The sequence below is a fragment of the Ictidomys tridecemlineatus genome, chromosome 14 (assembly GCF_052094955.1).
Source record: "Ictidomys tridecemlineatus isolate mIctTri1 chromosome 14, mIctTri1.hap1, whole genome shotgun sequence".
NCBI lineage: Eukaryota > Metazoa > Chordata > Mammalia > Rodentia > Sciuridae > Ictidomys > Ictidomys tridecemlineatus.
This window is the reverse complement of record NC_135490.1, coordinates 58,327,863-58,352,927: the sequence shown is the minus strand read 5'-3', so window position 1 is coordinate 58,352,927 and position 25,065 is coordinate 58,327,863. Positions and strand designations below refer to the sequence as shown.

Genomic DNA, 25,065 nt, shown 5'->3' with positions numbered 1-25,065 from the left:
TAGTGGTTGAGCCAGAGTTTGGTACAGGTATAATGCAGTGTGAGAATATGAATTTTGTTATAGGCAAATAATTAGGCCAAAAACCATTTAATAACATCTTCTGTGTGTGAGACCCCTTTTTTATGTTAAAGTGCATGTTTGTCTTTCCTATTGGTTTTTGATTCATTGAGGAAAGGAAATCTTTTCGTCTTTGTTGGGAATGAAGCAAACATTCAAAGAATTGGGTCCTTTTTCTCTTTTTCCACCTTGTCTTAAAGCACTGTTATCTTCCCTGTAATCCCTAAACAACTGCACCTTTTTATGTCTTTCTTTTCGTGTTAAGTATTTTGGGGCTGAGGTGAATTAGAAGGTAAAATGGATTATTATTCTTTTGTTCTCCCTTAGGCTATGCACTTGCTTAAATGAATCTTTGGATGAAAAGCAACTAAAATGATCTTTGAAGAGGAAAGGCCCATTTACAAGGATATGAAAGGCCTAATGCTGTATTGATGGCAGCCTAGAAACATACTAAATCTTGTAAGAACACCTCATTATGAGCACTCGTAATTCTTGGCTGCCCACATTTACTTAAGAGTGAAATGGAAATAAGGGAAGCTCTGCCTCTTCCTTCTCTGTGGCATTGTTTGTAGCCTTGGGGACTCCAAGCCACATCATGTAATGAATGGGGAAATCAGCCTCATTTCCCCTTTGCAGTATTGAGTAATTGTGTGATGGAGGCAATGGCTATGGGTCTAATATTATAATAAGAAAAAAAGAGAAATATGAAGGAAAAGAAAATTTCCAGATTTCCAACTCCTACACAAAGATAACAGCCTCTATTTTAATCGACCTTGTGAGAATTAGATTTTATCTCAGAAAATTCTGCTGTGGGTTTACTCTTTGAAAATGTGCTTGAAAACAATCAGTTACTTTTAGACTTTCTCAACATCCTGTGATGTTTCAAATTTCCGCTTAGGAAAGTATGGTTGATCAATAGCAATGTGTCTTACCCATCTTTTCCATCTGAAATACTTGGTTATTTCTAAAAATTTTTTTCCACGTGATTTCTCAATATGGGAAAAGAAAGGGATCGACTGGGAAAGACAGGGCACTTGGTGTATAAATTTGACACGTGATTTATTGCTGGGGAAGCATAGAAGATATCCACTGTGTGCGGGTCCTAGGTTTTAGATATATAGCCTAACAGTCTTTGGAAGAGTATATTTTAATATTATGTCCAATAGGCTTACTAGGCATTACACAATTTCTTAAATATCACATGAAATACCAAAATTATCTTAGGTAATGTATAAATGAGTGAGTTTTGAAATATGAATAGAAAAATGTATAGGAGTCTTAACTGATGGATAGATATCAGTTCAGTGTTCATCTCTCAATAGAATATCCTGTCTGTTTCGGTCAGCTTTTTCACTGCTGTGAACCAAATACCTGACGATAACAATTGTAGAGGAAGAGAAGCTTATTTGGGGCTCACATGTTTCGGAGGACTAATTCATAGACAGTCAACTCCATAGCTCTGGTCCCCAGATGAGGCAGAAATACATCATGGCAGAAGGATGTGGAGGAGGAAAGCAGTCGAGGACATGAAATATATACCTGAAGGCACGCTCCCAGCAACCCACCTCCTGCAGCCACTGCTTGCCTGCCTACCGTTATTACCCAGTTAATCCATTCAAGTACTGCACTGATCAGGTTAAAGCGCTCATGACCCAATCGTTTCACCTCTAAACTTTCTTGCATTGTCTCTCACACGAGCCTTTGGGGGACAGCTGATATCGAAACCATCACACTCTCCCTCACTCCCTGAGTTTCTCTGGATGCTTCTGCCATTCAACTCAGTAGGTTCTCCTTTCCCCTCTATACACTTGGATCTGGGTGCACAGTACTGAATGGCCCAATCAGCATTCTTGGTATCTCTGGCTATGAGAATTGGTTCGTGGTAGGACAGTTTTTTGGGTTTTATGTCTCTGCCAAGAATGACTTTGAACTCTGGGTAAATTTTGAGGTTAGGCTTTACTCAATGAGGGAGGGTGAACCATACAAAAAAGCATCCAGGCCAAGAGCTGCTGGAGTGGTACCTCTTCCCTCCTAAAGATCTATTTCTAGAAACCACTTCCCATTCCATAGAGTGCTTCACTGGGTCCATCTGTATGTGGAAGATTCTGGGCACACCTGCAGCCTTGTGCTTCCTATCCTTTTCCCTTTCCACCCTAATTCTGGGAATTCTGAATAAGTGAGCCATAGAAAAAGTAGAAGGAAAAAAAAACCTCTCTTTTTGGATAATACTCAGATTCCAACCATTTTATGCTCTAATAGATGGAATTAAATGTGGACACAACTGGGTCCCGGAGGAGATAGTTTATTAACCCTCAGGCACTTCGAGTTCATCAGATGGCACCACAGGTATCATCCCTTCTGGAAATCCCATTTCACTAAGAAACATGTGCTCTGTCTTGAATGAGATAATCAGCCTTGTATTCACTTGAAAGATAAAAGAACAAAACCACGACTTTTCCTGGAAAAGAAAAAAAAAAAGACTAAATGAGAAGAGTTATTTATACTTCTGGCTGTCACCTCCAGCAGGCAGTTAAGATTGCCCTATTGAGTGGCCTCTGCTTATTAATAGAAGGAGTGAAGGCAGAAAAATGGAGTTAATGTTGCACTGAGACATGACAGAGCCTCTGGTTTCCAGGATTGGCCTGAAATGAATTAAAGCCAAATTATACCAACAAATCTGTCATGCTGCCCTAAAAACAGGAAGTCTAGGCTGGGCCAGCATTCGTCACGGCACACACTGGCAAACCCTACCAGATCAGGGAATGAAAAATGTGCTTCATCTGCAAAAATTAACTTTTGGAATTTGTACAGTGTTTTCCATTACCCATTTTCTTCTCTCCAAAGGCCAGTCATCAAATATGCTTGGCTCACTCTGGCTTCTGCTGCACCATTAAGTGTATGAATTTGTATGAGAAATGGAATCCCAACTAGCTGTGTGCCCTTGGATGAATGACCTCATCTTTCTAGGCCTGAGTTCCTCCTGGAAAGTGAGGAGCTTGGCATCTCACGATCCTGGAACTTTAGCTTTGTTGGGGATTAGGAAACAGTATATCAGGCATTCATTGCACACCCGCAAAATGCTCAGTACTGAACTAAGAAATGGAGATAGAAAATGAAGAAGATATATTCCTTTAAAGAGTTTCCAGCATCTGCAAGGAGACACATACTTAGAGATCTATATTATAAAAACAATGATAAAGCCAACAGGAATCTCTATGTCTATAATCTAAGGCACTTTACAGTGTGTTTTCCCCTCATCTATAATTGCTAAAACCCAGAGGTGAAGAACAAAGGCCCAACATACTCCATATTCTAACAAAGCTCTTCAGCAGATGATTCCAGTATCACTGCCTGGGGTTTATTGGGGATCCGGATCATGACAGATTTGCTGCTATCACATGGCTCTTTGCTAGCCCTACTTCCACCACTACTCTGCCACCCTCCTGTCTTTCAGGACAGGGAAACACTTGGCTGAGCGAGCAGTGCCATGCTACCCAAACACAGAGAGTTCAAAGAGACTTTCTTATGAAGACTGGAGGCTACTTCAGGACTTTTCCCTTGACTATTTGCTGAGCTGAGAGCAAACTCCCAGAGTTGTTCTGATGCTCGGAGTAGTGAGTGTTTTAAGGCCATTGGAGGAACATGCTGGAATGAATCCTAGGGCAGTGCCTACATGGCTCTCTTTCGCTTCACAGTCTTATATGTGTTCTCTGAGGAGATATACTTAAACCCAAAGAGCTAAGATCGAAAGACTTATGAGGATAAAGGCCCGCTGGCATGGGCTTGAAATAGATTGTAGCCTAAAGTGTTTGGGAAAAGATGTATCTCATCCCAGTCCTGCAGAGGCCATAGGTAGAAGGCACAAGAGAGTTCCCACAATACCAGCAGTTCCCTGTGAAGAGCCCCGGGTTTACCAGAGAAGCAGCAGCTCTGGGTCTGCCTAATGCACTGCACTAAACAGTACACTGCTCAATCTGAAGGTAAATGTGGTGTGTGCACATGGTGCAGGCCTTTGGGAGAGGGTCTCAGTTATGGAGGGTGCTGGGTTAAAGCCAATCTTTCCCCAGACACTACATTGTTAATTGGAAGCCATCTGCATTTGATGGAACTAGATGAAACAGAGTGAATTCAAGAGAGCCTGCTATAGTTTGGATGTGGTTTGTCTCCCAAGTTTCATGTGTTGGAAGCTGGGTCCTCAGTGTGGGGGTACTGAAGCTTGGTCCTTAAGAGGTAGGGCCTAGTGAGAGGTAATTAGGTAATTGGAGGGTTGCCCTGGGAATGGATTAATGTAGTTCATGTTGTATCCTGGTTAGTTCCTGTGAAAGTAGGTGGCTATAAAAAGAGCAACACTGGCTTTTTCCTGTTCGCTGGCTTCCTCTCTCACCATGTGATCTCTTTTTCACGTACACTCTTTCCTTGATGCCATCTGCAAAATTGTGATGCAGCCAGTCTGGGCCCTAACCAGAGATGGAGTTGATGAAGGCTTGTGATCTTGGACTTTCCGAGTTCGTAACTGATAGTAAATAACCTCTTTTCTTTTAAAATTAACCTGTCTCATGTATTTTGTTTGAGCAATGGAAAACCATGCAAAGAAATCCTGCCTTCATTATCCTTTTCCTTCCTCTTCACATTTGAGGAAAGTTAAGTTGGAAAAGGAAGAAGGAGCAGGCGTCTGATACTTAGATCATGAGACGTTCTGGTATCTAATAGATACCATCAATTTGTTAGATCTGCTATGGTATTGTTAAGAGAATTACTGCTCAGTGGGAAGGAGGGAATTGACATAGCTCGTTTAATGGTAATTACTGGGTAAAAATAAGAGTTAAATAATAAACCCAGGGGCACCTAACCACTGAGACACATCCCCAGCTCTTTTTATTTTTTATTTAGAGACAGGGTCTTGCTAAGTTGCTCAGGCTGGCTTTGAATTTGCAATCCTCTTGTCTCAGCTTCCAGAACCACTGGAGGGGATTACAAGTGTGTGCTACCAAACTGGGCTATCCCCAACCATTTTAAAAATTTTATTTTGAGATAGGGTCTTACTAAGTTGTCCAGGCTGGCCTTGAACTTACAATTCTTCTGTCTCAGCCCCATCCAGTAGCCCAAGCCCCACTGTCCAAGCCCCACTCCAACATGCAGTAAGTGAGCCTGGAGTGAAACCTCCCACCACATGCAGCAGGGACAAGCTCACTGCTTACTTCAAGACACCTGACTTGCATATGCTCTACACTGCACAACACATCAGGGTTCCCTTTCTCTGCAGGTGTAGCACCAAGTGAAGGTTAATCAGCACATAATGTTGATGTGTGGAAGGCAGACTTTATTACACTTTGTGAGGGCTACCTGATATTGACTGAAGCATCGTGGAAGAAAAAAGCTTACTATGCCATGCATATTTGCAATGCAGTGTACTGTCATTACTGTGAAGAATGTATGGGAATTTTGGTTGAAAATGAAGCACTTTTCCAATCGAATTTTGCACAGGAATATTTTAATGGAATTTGCAGACATGAAGCACACTGTCCAAATCATCAAGACACATTTCAGATATTTTCTAGGATCAGCTGCTAAGTTATGATTCAGACACATGCCCTAATGCAAATTCAGTTCAATTTGTACCTGCCATGTTTAACTGTGTGTGTATGTGTGTGTGTCTGCTCTCCTGCAAGCAAGACAGCCAAAGAGATTGGACAGGGAAATGAAATGTCCCAAAATGTCATCAAGTTGACCTCACCCATTTGTAAAATTGGCATCCTGAGCACGATGATAAGCTTAGGTGGCAAATACTTAATTGTCGCTTAAAAAAAAAAAAGTCCCACATACGAGGTCTTACAAACAAGACTTCACCCAGAGCTTCCCCTCACCCAGCGTATCTGAGACAGCCAGTCTCGTAAATCTCACATCAACTCAGTTTGGCCTCCAAACCAAATCTACCTTAATGTTATTTGTGGATATAGATTGCTGTCTTTTTCATTACCATTATCAAATGATGCATTTGTGGCTCAGCTTGGAGCTCCTTGACCCATTAAGTGGATTAGATTGCTGGTTGCCTTTGTCCTTCCAGCTCTTGTTTTATCCTCAACGATCCTACCCTTTTATTCTATGTATGTAATTTACATGCATTATTATGTGTGGCATGCACATGCACGTGCCTGTAATGCCAATTAGCCCAACAACCCTAGTCCTTCTGTTTTATGAGGACTGTGTTCAAATCTCTTATCAGAGTCATCAATCCTTCCCTGTAGCAGCAGCAGTCTCTGAAATCCTCTGAGAAATGGCATGTCACAAACTCAGCTCAGGGCTCCTTGTAGAGCTATACTCAGCAAATTGAAGATCATGCTCCCTATTAAGCTCCTGGCTGGTGCATCATGGTAGATTCATTTTCAGGAGCAGCTTATGTCCCCTCCCCTTTTCTGTCTTATGCATGATAATCACTCTTTCAGCCCACAGGAGCTCATGCAGAAAAAATCAGTCCGGGATAAGACTTGATGATGTTATTAACAAAAAAAAAGTATTGCTGCTCTATGTTTGGGAAAAATAAATAAGAGGGATACAAAGTCCAAGGATGGAGACATGCCTTTGAAACTAAAGGATGCTCCAGCAAGGTTGGCAGCAGATATAATCAGTTTCCAGTTTTATTCCATTAAATATTAATTGAGGATCTATCATGTGCTGGGTACTATGCTAGGTATTGGAGATGCAGCAGATGCAGCAGTGAGCAAGACAGAGGCTCACAGCAGCACTTAGTCAAGTTAGACAAGTAGACAAAGTTAAACAAGTAATCTTAGTAATGAGAGTAGCCATTGTTCTGACATAAGTACTTATTATATGAATTAAAAGGGATATCTAAGCATTCTAGGGGAGTCAAGGAAAACTGCCTAAAGAGAAGTGACATTTCAGCTGCAATTTGGCGGAGATGAATTGTTTTCCTGGAAGAGCTCCATGTTCGTGGTAGGCAACAAGGAAAACTTAGTAATTTTTCTGCAAGATGGCTAACATGAATCCCTTTCCTCATCATACCAAGAAGTGGCTCTATTTCCTTCCCTTGCATCTGGGCTGTTTTTGGTGACCTGGCTTAATAAATGGCAGAAGTGATATTCTGGAACTTTCATTTTTGGACAAAGCCAGTGACCAAATAAGAGATTCAGGTATTCTGAGGCCACCCTGCTGTGAGACGCTGATGCAATGGAGGAAAGGAAAATGAGAGGAGAGAGTGAGCACCGGAGAGTGAGCGCAGCTTCAGATGTGAAAGGGAGGGAGCCTCTCTACCCATCACAGCTGCTCCTGCTGGTGCCCTGAAATGAGCTGTGTCTTCTCTGAATGCCTGATCTACAAAATATAATGCCGATTAGAAGCCACTCAACTCTAAGTGACTCGATAGGTACTCATAATTAATTAGAAGAGAATTGGTACCATTTGAACAAGTGCACCCGAGGGACTATATCTGAGGAGCCTCCTTACTGTCTAAACCTGGTTGAGACGATGAGACCCTACACTTTCAAAAACCCAAACCTAACACCATAACGGGAGGAGACTTGGAGCTATTAGGAGAAGTGAATGTATTTCGTATGTTGGAGACATATAAATCACTAGTGGCTAGAAGGTGGACTGCGGTAGCAACTCTCTAAAGATGGATTTCCAAAGAACCAAGCATCCCTATATTTGTGCCTTTATATAACCCTCTCCCTTTGAATCTGAACTGCCAGCAAGATACATCAGAAACAATAGTTTCTGAGGCCTGAAATCTACTACCTTTTGCTTGATTCTCTTATAATGTTTGTTTTTCTGATTTTTACCTGTTAAAACTGAGCTGCCATGAAGTCCAGCTACAAGGAGCCCAAACCTTATAGAGATCATGGGTAAGTACTTTTGTTTAAATCCCCACTTGATTCCTAATATTTAGTCAGCATCAACTCTCACCAATGAATGAGCCATCTTGGATGTTCAGCCCTGTCAAACTTTGGAGAGCTATGGTTCTGTCTGATATATGAGATACCAAGAGAGAAACATATATCTCGGTTCAATTACTGAGAGCTATGAAAGGTAATAATTCTTGATTTAAACCACTAAGTTTTGGGGTGATTTATTGTACAGCAATAGATAGCAAAGAGAGAAACCACAACAAGTATCTAATTAGGAAGTATTCATTAGACAACCAACTGAGCTAGAAAAACTTTGATGAGATCAACCAAAAAAGTTTTGCAAAATTAAAATGTAGCATTCTAGGTGCTGAAAGGCAAATGAACTCTTTTAGGGTAGTTGTAAATCATTTGCAAATTATCTCACTATCATTGATCATAATTTAATTTTGTTCTACTTTAACATTTGATTGTGTTCTTCCCTAATTCATTTTGAGAAGTGAAAAATGGAAAAAAAAATGTTTTTCAGGTATTCCTCTTCTGTATTTGTTAGCAAGTAAAGTATTAGTCAATCGACTAGCAAATGAAAGTTTAATGATCTCATATACTTGGAATAGTCTTTATTCTTAGGTACCTTAAGTGTTTGCCAGTATAGTAGTGCTAGTCAGTGATTGGGAAAACACAAAGCTCTGAGCAGGAGGAGGTAAAATCTATCATAATGACTGGCACATGGTAGATTCATGGTCATTTTCTATTGAATGAATCATGGGGGATGTCAGTGTCAAGTGGTGATCAAGTTCAGGTGCAGTTGTACTTTCTTCAGATCTTGATTATATATGCCTTAGGAGCTGGCCTGCAAATATGAAAACTCTTTAGTCAGTGTCAGGATCAGGGAAGTCAGGACTAATTATGTTTCGTGTGTGTGTGTGTGTGTGTGTGTGTGTGTGTGTGTGTGTATGTACAAAATCTTGCCTTCCTCTCATCCATCTTCCTTTTTTGTGTGCAAGGAAATGTATGGGAAATTGTAGAGTTTATATAAGTGTCTGTTCCAAGCTTGAGCTCTTAAGGATGTCTCAGATTCTGGATTACTCAATTCTTCCTCTTTAAAAGGCTGAGAGAAACAGTACACCGAGGAGCAGTTTAAACATTAGCAGGGGAGGTTCTCAATAAATACAAAAGAGGATGCAGTAAAATACGCCTAAGCACTTCATTGAATGGAATTCTTATGTGGCCAGAGACCTAGAGGCTGGTTCAAACATAAATAACAGGTTATTTATGCCTCTAATATCTAAAGATCCAACTCCCCAACTTCTGTAACACTTTGCCTGCAATTCCATAATTAAGGGCATTTCTTGGGAATTGGCATATTATTCCTGAGATGTTAGTTTGCAAACATATTACACGAAAGGTTTAATTAACCCTGGAGAAATCAATAGAGAACAAGATCATGAGAATATGGACCAATCGGAGGTGAGGACCAGGAATGGAGGAGTGAGGCTGGAATCGCCTGGGCCTCTGTTGGACAAATGAAGACTGGAAAAGAACTCGAATCTGGAACTCCATGTGCCGAGGGCAAGCAAGGGAGCAGGCAGCGGACGTGGAGCCCCTACTTCTCACCTTTGCTCCAAACTTGCCCTAAGATGAAGAATCAGAAGAGTTTTAATGAATCTGTCAAGATAGGAACATGGGACAATGGGAAGGAAATGGTGAAAATACGGGGAGAAGACAGGCACCACTTTGTGTCACTCTTCAGCATATTCACAAGCATGACTAAATTTTGTCTCTAAGAACTGTTTTCAAGACCCCCTGGGCCTTTCTGATTTTATTTTCACTTACTGACCTTAGCTCTGACCTCAGTAGTAGCCGTATCTCTCTGTGCTTGCCAAGGTTGGTTCAGAAGATAGAAACTGGTCTTGCACAGGGAATCCTAGGTCACTGTCTTGACCCCATGAGTCTCACCAGCACCATAGGAGGAGGAAGGCAGTTTTTAAAGCCTCCTTAATTGGATAACCACTCATATTCCTTTTATCTTCCTGATGACCCATATCCTGTAATAAAAAAAAAGACAGGAGATGCAGGACAAATAAGCCTGCCCTCCTCAGATCACTTCCCCGTTAGCCCTGGCTGTGCTTCCAGGTGGATAACAGGTGTGCTCGACATTTGGCAGCAATGATCATCTACCTCCCCACAACTAGACAGTATTGGAAAAATGCTAAGATTGCAGAAATCCCAGGCACTTCGTCTTTATCTAATTATAACATAAACGTGAGGAAAACATAGACATGACTCTCAAAGAAAAACAGAAGATGTCCTTGGATTTAAATGATCCACCCTAAAGACGGTATCAAAGGAAGGAAGGAATCAAGGAAACATATTAGTTATGAAAAACTTTTTTCAGTGACAGGCTCCTATTAGCTTAAAGTAAAAAGGGGAACTTGTTATTCAAATGCCAGGGAGTCTCATGAAATCCCAGCAGATGTGTTCCGGGGACAGCAGGAACAAGGGACAAAGCTCATCCCAATGACCTCTGTCTTCATTTTTCCTTTGCTACAACCAGTTTCTCTCTCACTTTTTTTCCCTCTGGATTGGTGTATTCTGTGTCCTGAAGACACGATAGGAAACAGTCATGGAGGGTTCTGAGCTTTCCAGAATGTGCAACAGAAAGATGCTGGAGGAAACTGGCCTGGGGTCTGAAAATTGTAGGAAGAGGCTCTGTGGGCTTACCCAGATCAGGGGTCAACTGCGACCTGGGGCACAGCCATGTGGCGTGAAACAGCTGTGCTGATGTAACCATGTGAATGGTGGCAGTGGGGGTGTGAGGGCAAGAAAGGGGTTACTGCTTCCAGGAAAGCCAAAGAGCTGGGCAGCCCAACAATGGAGCCAAATAGAAAGGCAAACCAACATGGTGGGCATCGTAGGACCACAGTGCAACCATTACATCAAGAACTGGGTGCTCCCCATGTGCTGAACAAGTATCCCTCTATTTAAAGCTTCTCAATGAAGATGTTTGTTTAATCGTAACTGAGACCAAACCTAAATTCTCACAGACACTGAAGCGTGTTCCCACCAGTCCTGACTTTCAAACATGCCACTTTGCTATTTCACTTGCTCTCCAAATGACATTGGGAAGGGAGCAGGAGCTTGGTCCCCCACCCACAGCCCTATTCTTCCACCTGTCGTGGTTCTCTCTACTTCTCTCAGTGTTTCCTGGGATGGAGGGGAGGAGTATTTAGGAGCAATGTCACAAGGAACCACTTTTACTATCAGCAGGTGCTAAAGATTCACTCTGATGTTTAATCATCCATGAAAAACCATTTGTTTAAGCAATTAAGAATTTGGGTATAGGGCATTTCTAGGGATTAATGAACAGGTGGTAAAAACTGACTGCTTATGGCCTTGTCAAGGGCTGTTTATCAGCAGAAAATGAGCTGCTTCAAGGTGGAGGATGATATTTATCTGGAATATTAGATGAACAAGGGCATACATACATTTTGAAGTGATTCAAGGATGACAATATAGTGAAAGCATATCTCAGTTTGCTGTTGGAAGGATTTTGTTCTTGTTTTAAACACAGGGAGCTCTCTATAAAGACATTTTTCTTTAAGTTTACCATCAGAAAGAAAATCATGCAATCATAAAGAAGTTTTAGTTACACAGATTCAGCACTGTTGTGCAGATATCTAAGGTTCAGCAGGAATATGGGGCGGTGTGAGGCAGTGGAAAGAATAAGAGAAATTGGGACTAGGGTTCTACATCTGACTATTATTCCTTACCTTTGTGCTCAAGGATAAGCTTCTTTTTTCTGTTTATTCATGTACAACATAAAGTACGTGCAAGGAGTGATCCAGAGGTACTTTTAATTCTGCTACTTTACAAGTAGAACCCCAGTCTATTATCATTGAGGTACCAAGTAAAAATTGATTCAATCAGAAATAAGATACTATATGTACATAATGTGATTTTTTTTCTAAGGAAGTCAAAGAGTTCTGCACATACAGGTCATACAGTGTACTTAGCAATTTACTTTGATGACTTGATTGAATTGCTTTGAAATGCTATGCTTCTACCCTTGCTGATCCTGCCTTAGTGCCTAATATGCTCATCTTGCTGTGTTTTAATTTATCCTGTCCAAGGCAAGTTTTTACTATTAGAAAATCAGAAAGGGTAACCTCTCTGATTCTCACTGGGATATTATCAATGGGAAAATTTTATGTTATGGTTATGCCACATTTTGAACCATATTTAGAAGACAGTTCTGAATAACGGATGTGCTCTTGGCAAAGGGAGTTGACCTGGGTCAGAATAGCCTTGGGAAACTTGTTGGGCTGGAAGGGAAGACACAGAAGGACGGGGCATTGAGGACACATTGGCTACCTGCCCAGGTTACAGTGTAACTTGGTCTGCTGGAACAGAAGTGGCTCCCCATTACAAAAGGTAAGTCAGGAGCTCAGGTCTCTTTCTGGAATTCCAATCTGACTAAATTCCATTCTTCAGGGAGCAGTCTTCCCCCTTCAAGGATGTATATTGCATTTTGAGAAACCAGAAGCCATATATTGAATGTGCACGTTCGATACAAACACTTAACACACCTAGTTCTCTGAAGCACACGTTATTATCACTCTTTAGCAAATGAGGAAGTTGAGGCGTAAGGATTAATCTCTTTTCCAAGATCATGCAGCTGAGCTTGGATCTATCTATTCCTTGTCCGTCTGACGTTGGAACCTGTGTATCACACAGTTTCTCCTGGAGAAAACACAACACAACAGATTATCTGTCTCCAACTATTTGGGAATAAACTATGAGTTTAAGTACTTAGTTTTAACCCTGAGTGGAAGGTAACACTTAACATGGTGTTCACTATATGCCAGTTATGGTCCCAAGTACTTTACACATGTGAACTCATTTAATGGATGTGCCCTGACAGTAGCTACTATCATTAAGTCCATTTTATGGAGGGAAAACAGAGTCACTGAGGGGCTGAATGATATGCCCAAGATTCTACAGGTAGTTGTTGGTTGATTTAAACCCTCAAGACAGCTGTAATATATGGTCTTAGTGTGTTTTTTTGCGGAGTGGGGGAGGTACCAGGGATTGAACTCAGGGGCACATCTGAGCCAAATCTCAAGCTGCATTTTGCATTTTATTTAGAGACAGTCTCACTGAGTTGCTTAGTGCCTCGCCTTGCTGAGACTGGCTTTTAACTCTGGAACCTCTTGCCTCAGCCTCCCGAGCTGCTGGGATTACAGTCATGTGCCACCCAGACTTAGTGCCTTTTTGATTATTTTTCCTTTCTGATTTTGGAAGGTAATCAATTGAAAAAAAAAAGAAAAATTTGGATATAAGAGCAGTTTAACCTCTACACCACCTGGTCTAATTGTCTTTGGGGCTGGGCAGTGAGAAGAGAATGTGAATTTTCTTCAGGATCTCATTCTCAACTGGAGAGGCTACAGGGCAGGCACACAGCCTGTTCTCACTCAGAAACAGTGGGAGTCACCTCTGGCAAGGGAAGCAAAGGACAGAAACATGAGCTGCCATCAATTGATTTCTTTTTAAACATTAGAAGGGAAAAAATAGGCAGATGATAACTCAGCACTTTAAAGCATTGCAGATTGGGATGGTGTCTAATCAAATCTCTAGAATAAAGCAGGCAGAGTTATAGGGGACAGAAAAAGGATACCTAGAGGTCATTGCACACTGAGTGTCCTGACTGCCTTAACTCCTTTAATTTTTTCCTAAAGCTAATAAAATGAGGAGGGAGGAGACTCTATGGAGTGGAAAGAGCCTGGGGATTGCAAAGTTAGGAGACATAAAAATTTCTTAGCCATCTAACTGACTCTGGGGTCTATGAGTCAGCAACATGGTACAAAAAAGAAAGAAAGGAAAAAGGAAAAGTGGGCCTGATCATATTTGTACCATAAGAAATAAAGTATGCAGAATAAAGAGTATCAGAGGTGATAGTTTCCTTCTACTCTGTATTGGTCAGAGTCCATTGGAATAGTGAGGGAGTTTATCAGTTCTGTGCTCCAACTTAGAGAGAGCACAACTGGAATGGAGTCACCAGAATACTTCCAACCATGAGCCCAAAAACCGAAGGGAGGATTATGATGGGGGAGGGGAGAGGAGGGAGGGCTAGGAAAGAAGCTTCCTCCAAGAGATGGGACAGAAGGTAAAGAGCATGGGCACCAAGGGATGGCTCTGCCTAGAAAATCAAGAGGAAATACTTACCGCCATTCAAGGTAATAGAACTTTTGCAACCAAGTACTGTTGGTGGTTGAATTTTGCTATAGTAACTAGAAGTTGATTTACCCCGACTACCCTTCTAAACTTGCACTCCCTACTGAACCTCCATCTTTATATTTAATTTTCCTCTATAGTCTTTGGCAACAATTGGTTTGCTTCATTTATTTATGGCCATAAGAGAATAGAAAGTACACTCCTTAAGGGTATTCATTATCCATTTTCATTTTGTTGTATTCCCACTGCTTGGAACTGGACCTGACACAGAGCACATGCTCAGAAGGGATGAATGAATGAGTAAATGAGACGTCGGCAGCAGAAGCAGTGATATCCGAGGAGATGGTGCGGTATGTGCGCCTCGTGTCTCTGACCACAGGAGATTGGGAATATCTGTCAGGAGGAGGTTGAATTACATGACAATTACTAGACCAGTAGTTTTCTTCAGGGGGATGAAGAGAAAGGAGGGAAATAGCTTTCTGAGGATTTAAGTTATGGCTCTGAGCTATTGCTGCAAACTGGACAGAATGAAAACACGAAGGGTTTTAACTGTGGAGGAACTAACAATTTGGTGCACAAGAAACTCTTTAGATGATTATAAACTTAGTTTTCATGGTCTTTGGTGACAGGAGAGATTTTAAAAACACTTTATTTGGTGAAGCTTATTTTATCTTTGAATGCACTAGAGCAGAATCCTTTCTTTGCCTCTTCCTAGAGCCAGGTGATTGCTGGCACTCCTAGACATGCCTTGGTTTGTAGACGCATCACTCCAACCTCTGGCTCTGTGGTCACATGGCATTCTCCGTGTGTGTGTGTGTGTGTGTGTGTGTGTGTGTGTGTGTGTATGGTGTATGTGTGTGTTTTCTATCTCTGTGTCCAAATTTTTCTTTTCTTATAAGGAAACCAGTCATTGAATGAGGGCTTGCCCTAATTCATTAGACCTCATCTTAACCTGATTTCATATGTAAGAACGATGTTTTCAAATAAGGTCAATTCATTGTTATTGGGAGTTAGGACTTGAACATCTTTCTTTTCTGGTGGTTTTGGGGCAACATAATTATACCCACTGCAAGAAGATATCAAAACACAAGACAAGGCATCTGAGGCCTGAAACAGTCTTCCTGGAAATCAAATCATGTCCCACACTAGTTTAAGGAGATTTCATGTTTAGCAGGAATAGGGCTCCTCCTACTGATTCCAAACCATGGTCAGAAATTATAGAAGAGTGCACTCTTTCATTCTTTAACATAGTGGGTAAATTAAACATATAGAAAGTAAAGCAATTTAATTTCAAAGTTCCTGCTTGGATTTTTGGTGTAGCTGTTAGGTAAGACTCTTGAGGCAAATTTTCTGCAATGGGATTCTTCTTGATATGATGGTTGTTTCTCTTTGAATAAGAATGAGAATGGTAAAACTTGTTCCTTTTCTCTTGTCTATGACTGTTCAGGTTCAAGCTGATTTAAAGTACTATAATTTATTTATTCTTTCATTCACTCAACAAAGACTTACTGAGATTCTATTACATGCCAGATACTCAAATGTTTGGCTAAAAGTTCTTTACACCAAAGATTGTGACCACTGTCAATTATTAATTTTTAAAGCCTATCAATGTTAAAAAATATAAAAGGACATAGAAAATTTGAAATCTGTACTGAAAATGGGAATATGCAGATACTGTGAGCTGGAATGAAGGAGGTCTTCGTGACGTCTCTGAAGGTGCTGCGACATAGCAGCAAATACAGCAGAAAGGAGAATAGATTTCCTTAAGGTGTATAGAAAAAAAAAAGCCAATGCTTTTCTTTTTTCCCTCTGTATATGAATGTGGGTATATTGTTGTCCCAATCACTGACCATGAGGATATGAGTCCCAAGAGGAAGTCAATGCTTTGTTCAGCAGAAAGAAGAAAAGAGCTGAGTCTCCGATGACATTGTTGAATAACAGAACTAACCCAACCTCGCATTAGGACATTCTGTATTATGAGAAAATAAACTTTCAAAGTGAACACTGAATTGGGTTAGAACTGGATATTGATTTCTTATTAACTAAAGGATCTAAGCGACACTGGCTTCACTTTTCTTGTATTATCATCTCCTCCTCTCCCAATCAGCAGTTGTACTTTAAGTATGGTCAACTTTGGTCTGAAAATTATTAAATGGAAAATTCCAGAACTGGACAATTTATAAGTCTTAAACAATTTTTATTGCAGTATATTACTATAATTGTCCCATTTTATTATTAGTGATTGTTGTTAATCTCTTACGGTGCCTCATCTATAAATTTAACTTTATCATAGGGATGTATAAATAGGAAAAAAACCATATAGAGAGGAAGGGACTTTCTGAGGTTTCAGGCATCCATGGATCATCTTGGAATGGATCTCCACCCCTTTCCATATGAAAACCACAAGTAAATAAAGGGGAGTGGTACCACTCTCCTCCTTGACAAGTTCTGTCTTATTTTTCTTCTCCTTTTTTTTTTTTTTTTTTAAATAGTACTATGGATCAAAACAGACTCACCCTTGGTAAACAAGTGCTCTACTACTAAGCTGCATTCCCAGCCCGGTATCTGTCTTTGCTGTGGCTTATTGTGGGAAATTTTTATTGTTGTACTTTGAGAAAAGAGACATTTGGTGAGAGATCGTCTTTGGACAAGGATGCAAGGTTGGGAATTGCTTTGTGCATTGAAAAGAACTGCTGTCAATAGCTTAGCTTTTTTTTTTTTCCCCTTCGTTTGAGCTTTTTCTGTAATTCACACGGTTTAAAAACTTCTCTCTTCCTTTTTAGTAATCCTCCTCAGTTGCCTTCATTTTAGTACCATCTCAATAGCCTTGAGCAATGTGGCGAAATCCTGGAAAACAGATGAGGGACATAGGGAGAATTCTATGATTCTGTCAAAGGTGGAGCTCAGATCAAGTCTCAAGCCTGGATGAGAGATCCACATGGAAATTGTGCTTCTCAAGTGGTCAAATAATTGTATGTTTGTGATGAAATTCCTCCCATCCTTTCTATTTTGAATTTATTCAGGCATAGAGAATAAATGAATGATAGGAGCAAAATTCATATAGAGAATGGGGATTGACAATGAAGTAGGTGACTTGGGTCTTGAAGATTTCCTTCACTAGTAAGAATTTTTTGTGAGCAACCAGAGCAACCATGGTGATGTAAAGTGTTAGGGTCCCTAAACAAGTCAAGATGGCCTGGCATTTTGCCAGAGGGAATGGTTTGTGAAGTAACGCCATCGAGCCATTAACTGTGGAGATTCCTTAATAATTGGCTGCTGTGTCTAGATTATGTCAACTAAGTTAAGCTGTGTGTAATCATTAAGATGATGAGGATTCCTTGTTGGTTGACTGCTGTATCTAGTTTATGTTAATTAAGATAAGCTGTGTGTAATTAGTTAAGTATATATACCTCTGCTGTCCTGCAATAAAGCGGCTCTCGCTCCCGCTGTATCAACCTTCACAAGTTCCTTGTCACTCGCCCCCCTCCCCTTTATTTCACCCAGCCAGACTGCGGCAGTCTGGGCTGGGGTTGTGCCAGACTGGGCTGGGGTTGTGGTTCAGCGGTAGAGTGCTCACCTAGCATGTGCAAGGCTCTGGGATCGATCCTCAGCACCACATAAAAATAAACAAATAAAATAAAGGTATTGTGCCCAAATATAACTAAAAAAATATTTAAAAAAAGAAAACCAATGAATTTTCCCTGCCACATAGTTGGTTGGTTTCATTCATTTTCTTTCGTCAGGGCTTGACTAAACATTTTTATTTAAAATCACCAAAAAGTTAATATCAGTTCAGAACTTATCAGAGTTTGTGAGATGGATTTTAATTTATTTTTACTGAGTATTGATGAAGGGCATGGGAACAACTGAGGATGACATTTAGAAGTTCAAATTGAAATGTCAGTACTGATAAGGCCAGAGGATTCACTTAATCACCTTATATCGTAGACAAGGAGTCAGAAATCAAGAGTCTCATTGTCACTGGGTTTCTGCTGGTCAGAAGAAGATAGGATGTGAGTTCAGGTCTCATCAAGAGACCTTGAGTGATCTTCTCTAATCGCTAAAATCTCAGATGACATTCTGGAAAAGAGATCAGAAGCTACAGAATATTAGAGCTCAGTGAAGGCTTGCATATCATCTAGTAACTAAGCTAGACTCTATTCCAAACACTCATTTTTTAAATTTTTTTTATTGGTTGTTCACAACATTACAAAGCTCTTGACATATCATATTTCATACATTAGATTGAATTGGGTTATGAACTCCCAATTTTACCCCAAATGCAGATTGCAGAATCTCGTCGGTTACACATCCACATTTTTACATAATGCTCTATTAGTAATTGTTGTATTCTGCTACCTTTCCTATCCTCTACTATCCCCCCTCCCCTCCCCTCCCATCTTCTCTCTCTACCCCATCTACTGTAATTCATTTCTCTCCTTCTTTATTTTCCCATTCCAAACACCCAATTTATAGGGAGAAAAACTGGGGTCCAAAGAGATATCGTGATTAGATTCCTACCATCATCCAGAGATAGAGCTGGAACTGGAACTTGGATCTCCTGGCAGAGCTCAATGCTGTCTTTTACTGTTTTCTTTTAGATGAAATAATTTTTGTCATTCCATCTTAGTCTCTTTTTTTTTCTTATAAGCTATAACTCTTGTTTTGTTAGTCAGTGGTTTGTATTCATACACCTTTGACTTCCCACAGTCTATGCTCAAGTGATATTATACTATCACTTCACACATAGCAAAAGATCATTACTTCTCTCCGTTCCCAGCCTTAATGCTCTTGCTGTCATACATTTTAGGCCTATGCTATAAGCCCATAATACATTGTTATTATTTATGTTTGAACAATTCTATTTTACAGGGGTTAAATAATAAGAAAAGACTTACATATTTACACATGTAGTTACTTTTTCCTGTGGAATTTATTCCTTTGTGTTTATCCATATTTTCTTTTTTAAAAAAATATGTGGTACTGGGGATTGAACCCAGGGCCTTATGCATGTAAGGCAAGCACTCTACCAACTGAGCTATATCACCAGCCCTATATCCATATTTTCATGTGGTATTCTTATTCTTATTTATTTATTTATTTTTGGCAACACTTTTAAAAAATAGTTCTGGAGAAGTCTTTTTCCTCTTTCATTTTTGAAGGATATTTTTGCTGGATATAAAATTCTATGTTGACAAACTCTTGATCTCTCTAAGCTTTCAAGTTTGTCTCTTCAATACAAGTCCGCTGGGCTCTGCTTGTGTTCTCCTTCTTTGAGCTGCATCTTGAAAACTCTCTCAAGGAGAGAAGCTGGAGCAACCACAGGGCTCATCTCCTTTGTTTCCCATTTCCAGGGACAGTTGTCTTTCTTTATCTGGTAACCAGTGTCTTAAAAAACTACTATTTTATGTAATTTGTTTTGCTTTTTCAGGTAGGAGGATAAATTTAGTCCTTGTTGCAGTATCTTGACTCAATGCAGAACTACGGGACATGGAAACTTGGTGAATTTTGAGGATTTCCCAATGCCCTCAGATTTTTGTTGAAATATCTGAGGGTGCCACATGTAGTGCTGACATGTGGACTGGCAGGAGCCCATCTGGTTCTTGGCTCGTCTGAGCAGGTGGTGGATAAGGTGTTCTTTGTCTACATGGCCCTTCATTTCTTTTTTTTTCATTATTTAGAGAGTATTAGTTTTTGTGATCAAACCCACATAGATAAGACCTTCCATATTTAATACATGCATTACCCCTATAAAAATGGGAAAAAAATAAGTTTAACATTTCTAGATTAACATGGCTGTTAATTTCTGTACAATGCCAACTCAACACAGTGAACTGGGATACTTTTTCCAAAGTTGACAGCACAGCTAAAGTTTCCAAAAATTATATATATTTATATTTATATAAAAAGACTAATAATAGCAATATGTTATGCATCAATAGCAGCAACAGATTTTCCAGGTTCTGCAGTCATCTGAACAAAATTATAGAGTCATCCAGCACATTCCATTAGAAAAAGGGTGGTGGGGCGGCGGGGGGGGGAGTTAAAAAACAAAACCAAAACAAAACCCGAGAAAACAGCAAAGTTCTGTTACTGTTTTGATACCTGGAACCATCTTTTTTTTTTTTTTAAGCTTCTCAATAACTATCTGAAAAGAAACCATTCTAGAGTAACATCTTTAGAACAGCTCTGATAAAGCACAGTCACTACTATGTATCATAAAGCAGGTACAAGAGGTTTTACACTCAGGGAGTATGACACAGTACTGTTCTACATCTATAACACTAGAGGACACAGTTACAAAAGCATTATTTAAGACTCGATTATACTTTTCCAGGAGAGGATGGCCCTTCCCTCTGGAAGCTGTCTTTTCTGCTTCTGAGCTGTGCTAGAAGGAGTCTTTGCCAGTCTGTTGAGCTCATTACCACCTAGAATTAGCACCATGTCACCATTTTCTCTTTTTCTGGGATTGTCATCCTCCCAGTTCTTTGCTGGAGAGATGTGCAGGCTCCTCCACCAGGAATGTACTGGTTTCTTATTATCTCTCTTCTGTCTCCCCCATCTGCCTCTCCTTTTCCAATGCCCTCACTCTCCTTTCCTTTTTCAGACCTTTTTTAACCTAGGAGAAATTCCTTTCTAATATGGGGTGGGGTGAGTATTAGGTTCTTAAATTCTGTAAATTCCTCTAAGGGCTTGGGCTTTGGTAACACAGAACAGAGAGTCTCTTAGGCTATTTCTTTTTTAAAATTCTGGATATTGAATCTGGGATTTTCTTCATGTTAAGCATGTGTTCTACCACGGAGCTACAACCCCGGCAAGATATTTGCCTATTATGTCCTTCCCTGGAGGCAACATAAAGAAAGCTATTTGACAGAAAAGAAGAGGTAGGAGAAGATAAAATGCCATAATTAAAAAAAAGGTGTTCAAGCAAAAAGTTGTCCAAAATAATTATATCTAAGTAATAAAAATTAATCCTCATTTTGCTAGGAAATTTACCTTTTGAAGTCATCAAGTAATGGTTATTTTTAAAGTAGCAAAGTATTTTTTTTTACATAAGGTGTGCTAAACAGATGGTTCACTTCTTTAATGTTTAAAAAATATTGCTGTATTTGAATGAAAAGTGGTGTAAGCTAGATTTTAGAATATATAATTAGTTGGCATTCAACAGTAGTATTTAATATGGCATGCAAAGCTATTATTTTTAGCATCCTGGATAAAAACATTTTCCTCCTTCTTAGACTCTAGTCTTCCCTGCTTATACACCCAAATTAACTTTAATACATCATTGATATATCCTCAATACTCAGTTTCTATATGTAATTTTTATCCAGGAAAGATTTTGCAATATTTAGGATTGTTCATTGTGTAATTATGGGGCTCAGGTATTGCATAGCTTGGACCATAGCTTCTACAATCCTTTCTTCCTATAGCGAGGACCAAGTCTGACTTTAAAATAGGTCAAACTTATAACTCTTGGGCCCACACTAGGAGAGGAATTTCCAAGTGACTCCTAAGGTGCCCTGATGTTGTGCTCCAAGTTCATGAACTGGGCTCATTTTTATTTCTGAGATTGACCCACTTTATGTCCCAATTTTAGTGCTAAGTCACTCTTTTCACAACAAATGTAGCATTACTCTCCTCTCTGTCCCCTAAAATCCATATGTTGAAATCTAATCACCAATGTGATGGTATTAGGAAGTGGGGGGTCCAACCCATATTCCAGTGTGTCTAGAAGGTGGAATATCAAGTCAAAGATTATTCTGGAACCCTAAGATTTGATGTTGTTTCCTCTGTTTGATTCAGATTTTTCTCAACACCAGTTATTCTTTCCTATTTTTTCCTTTTTGGAATGGGAATTGCTATTCTATGGCTGTTCCATGTTGTATTTTGGAAGTGTATAACTTACTTAGATTTCATATAGCTAGAGAGCAATTTGTCTCAGGAGGAACTCAACTCTGAATTTTAATCGTAACTGATTTAGATGTTTTTCAGATGACATTTGGGAATTAGCATTTAAATTTGATGTGGAGGGACTGAGGATGTGGCTAACTGGTAGAGCACCTGCCTAGCATGCATGGGGCCCTGGGTTTTATCCCTAAGACTGGAAAAATAATTTTTTTCTTGATGCTGGAATGAGTTAAGACTTTTTGGCTACTGGGTTTGTTAGAATATATTTTGTATGTGGGAAAGATATGAGTTTTGGGAAGCCAGGGGTGGAATGCTGTGATCTGAATATTTGTCTTCTCCGATAATTCCTATGTTGAAACTTGGTCACCGATATGATGGTGTTAGGAGGTGGGACTTTGGGAGGTGATTAGGTCATAAGAATCCTCATAAAAGGGATCAACGCCCTTAAAGATGCCCGAGAAGTCTTTCCCCTTCCACTATGTGAGAACACATTGAGAAGTTGCCATCTACAAACCATGGAAATAGACCCTCCACAGACTCCAAGTCTGGCAACTTGATCTTGAGTTTCCAAGTGTCTAGAATTATGAGAAATAACATTTCATTGTTTATAAATACCCAGTCTATGGTATTTTGTTTTGTCAAGCATGATAGACTAAGACAGTATGTATATAAATATACACATGTATGTACACACATGAGTATGATATGCTGTAATTTGTTGTATATGTGATCTCTGGCACTTCTGTGAAGTCCATTGTTGTTTGGGCAGTAGTCAACCCTTCACTCCAACCCTTCCTACTTAACCTTTCTACACTTGATCCTGTCTGAAGTTCATCGAATGCCTCTTTCACTCCCACCTCCTTGCTGGCAGTTGGAACAGCGACCACTGTCCTTTGTCAGGGAAGATAATGTCGTGTTGGTGGAGGTGAGTCTAGGGCCACTTTCTTTCATTTAGAAATTAATTTAGTCTTTCCACAAATATCCATTGAGCATGCAGGATGTGTCCTGGTCCTCTCTAGGCGTTCTCTATATAGAAGTGAACAGCATGATCAAAATCCTGTGTTTTCATGGACTTCACTTTCTAGCAGAGGGAATAGACAAAAAAAAAAAAAAAAAGCAAATGAAGGATCAGTATAATGCAATATGATAAAGGAAAATAAAGCAGGACAAAATTATAAGTAAGGGGAGTGTGTGTTTTTATGTATGTGTTAGACATAATATTAGATACAGTGCTCAGAGGCAGTCTATCTAAGAAGATTTGGTTTAAACAGTAACCCGAGTAAAAGGAGATAGAAGCATGTCCTGTGGATGTCTGGGGGAATAACACTCCTGGCAAGGGACCAAAATTGCCAATCAGCAGAGAGAACCAGGCTCAAGTGCAGTGAACAAGGGCATTCATTATGATAATCAATAAATCAGAGAGGTATCCAGGGCCAGATAATGTCTATGTCTCTGAATGAGATGAGAAACTGTTGGAGAGGTTTAAGCAGAGGAGTCTACTATTCAGCATTTAGATGATCCCTCTGGATGCCCTGTAGATAACAGTCTGTAAGGGGGCAAGTATGGAATCTGGGAGACCCCCTTAGAAAGTTATTACAACAATCCAGGTGAAAGATGATGGTAATTTGGTCTAGGGTAGTAGTGATAGACGTGGTGATAAGTATAGTGATTCAGAATATGTTTTCAGAGTAGATAGAGCAGGCTTTGCTAGCCTCTGTATGAGAAAGAGAAGATTCAAGAGTGGTTTCAAATGGCCTGAACAGTTGGAAGGAGAAAGTTACCATTCACTGATGGAGGGATGGGGGAGTTGGGATTTGGGTGGTTAGGGGGTTGGAGGATGCTGAGGGAAGAGCAAGTAGGAGTAGATGAGGTTGAGAGGAATTAAGGATTTGTTTTTAAATATATTAAATTTTAAATGCCGATAGGCATATGGAGAACTTCAGTGGAGAGCTGAAGAATTCAAGGACAGGGCTATATATTTGTATTAGAGATACAAAGGTCATCAGCTTGGAGATTGTGGGAAAGTTAAAGGTGCTATTGTTTGGTTAAGTGTTCCTGAAAGGCTCATGTGTTAAAGGCTTAGTCTACAACTTGGTGCTGTTGGGAAGTGTTGATAACTTTAAGAGGTGGGCTTCCTGGGTGGTCTTCTGGTGGTGGTGGGGTATTCCTTTGAAGGGGATATTGAGACTTCAGCCCCTTTCTTTTCCTGTCTCTTTTGCATCCTGGCCATGAGGTGAGAAATTTTGCCATGGTTCCTGCCTTGATGTACTACTGCTTCACCACAGACCCATAAATGACGGGGCCAACCATGGACTCAAATCTCTCAAACAGTGAGTCAAAATAAATTATATTTTTAAGTTGATAATGTGAGGTAATTTGTTACAGCAGCAGAAAAGTAAGTAACACTGTGGGCCTGGATAAGATCACCTAGGGAGTGAGTATAGATAGTGAAGACAAGAGACTTAAAGAGTGGATCCTGGAGCACTTAGAAGTTTAGATGTCCCAAGATGAGGATGGTCTAGACCATGATATTCAAAGTGAGTGGCCAAGACTGAGATGGAATGACCATTTTGGATGGAATCATTTAGTTCTGCAGGAACTATAGCATTGGTCTTATAAAAAAAGAGGGAGGAAGGAAGGAAAGATGGAAGGAAGAAAAGGGTGGAAGGGTGTGTTCTAGAATAAATTCTTATCTATAAGGTTCCAGTCTACAAAGACCCAACCTCTGATCCTTTATCTGGTAGCACCCTGGGGAGAAAAAAATGGCCAAAGGTCCTTGGATGACTGTGCAAGAGTGGAAAAAATGGGAAGGCCTGGTGTGGTCAGTAGGAGTTAATGGGACAGCAACAATGCTGTGACAGCACTGACTTAGAAATATTCCTGTTTTAACTCCATTTCATGTGTAGGATATAAGTAGGTCTCTTATTGATTTTAGACACAGTAGATGGATTATTATGATTGTATTCAGACCCTGAGGTGGGGGGCAGGGGGTTTGAGGTGGCAGTGT

The 25,065-nt window shown here is 40.1% G+C and overlaps 1 long non-coding RNA gene and 1 other non-coding gene across 3 annotated transcripts in view; one reads left to right on the top strand and one right to left on the bottom strand.

Moving 5' to 3' along the window:
* Nucleotides 1-19,125: 19,125 nt before the first annotated feature.
* Trnav-uac (transfer RNA valine (anticodon UAC)) lies at nt 19,126-19,198 on the bottom strand. The gene has a single exon. It is a non-coding gene; the product is annotated as a tRNA-Val (tRNA).
* Nucleotides 19,199-20,198: 1,000 nt separating this feature from the next.
* Nucleotides 20,199-25,065, top strand: part of LOC144370441 (uncharacterized) — a 30,660-nt gene continuing 25,793 nt past the window's right edge. For both annotated transcript variants that reach the window (XR_013430410.1, XR_013430409.1), the window contains exon 1: nt 20,199-24,388. This is a non-coding gene — a long non-coding RNA (uncharacterized LOC144370441). The remainder of the gene's footprint in view (nt 24,389-25,065) is intronic.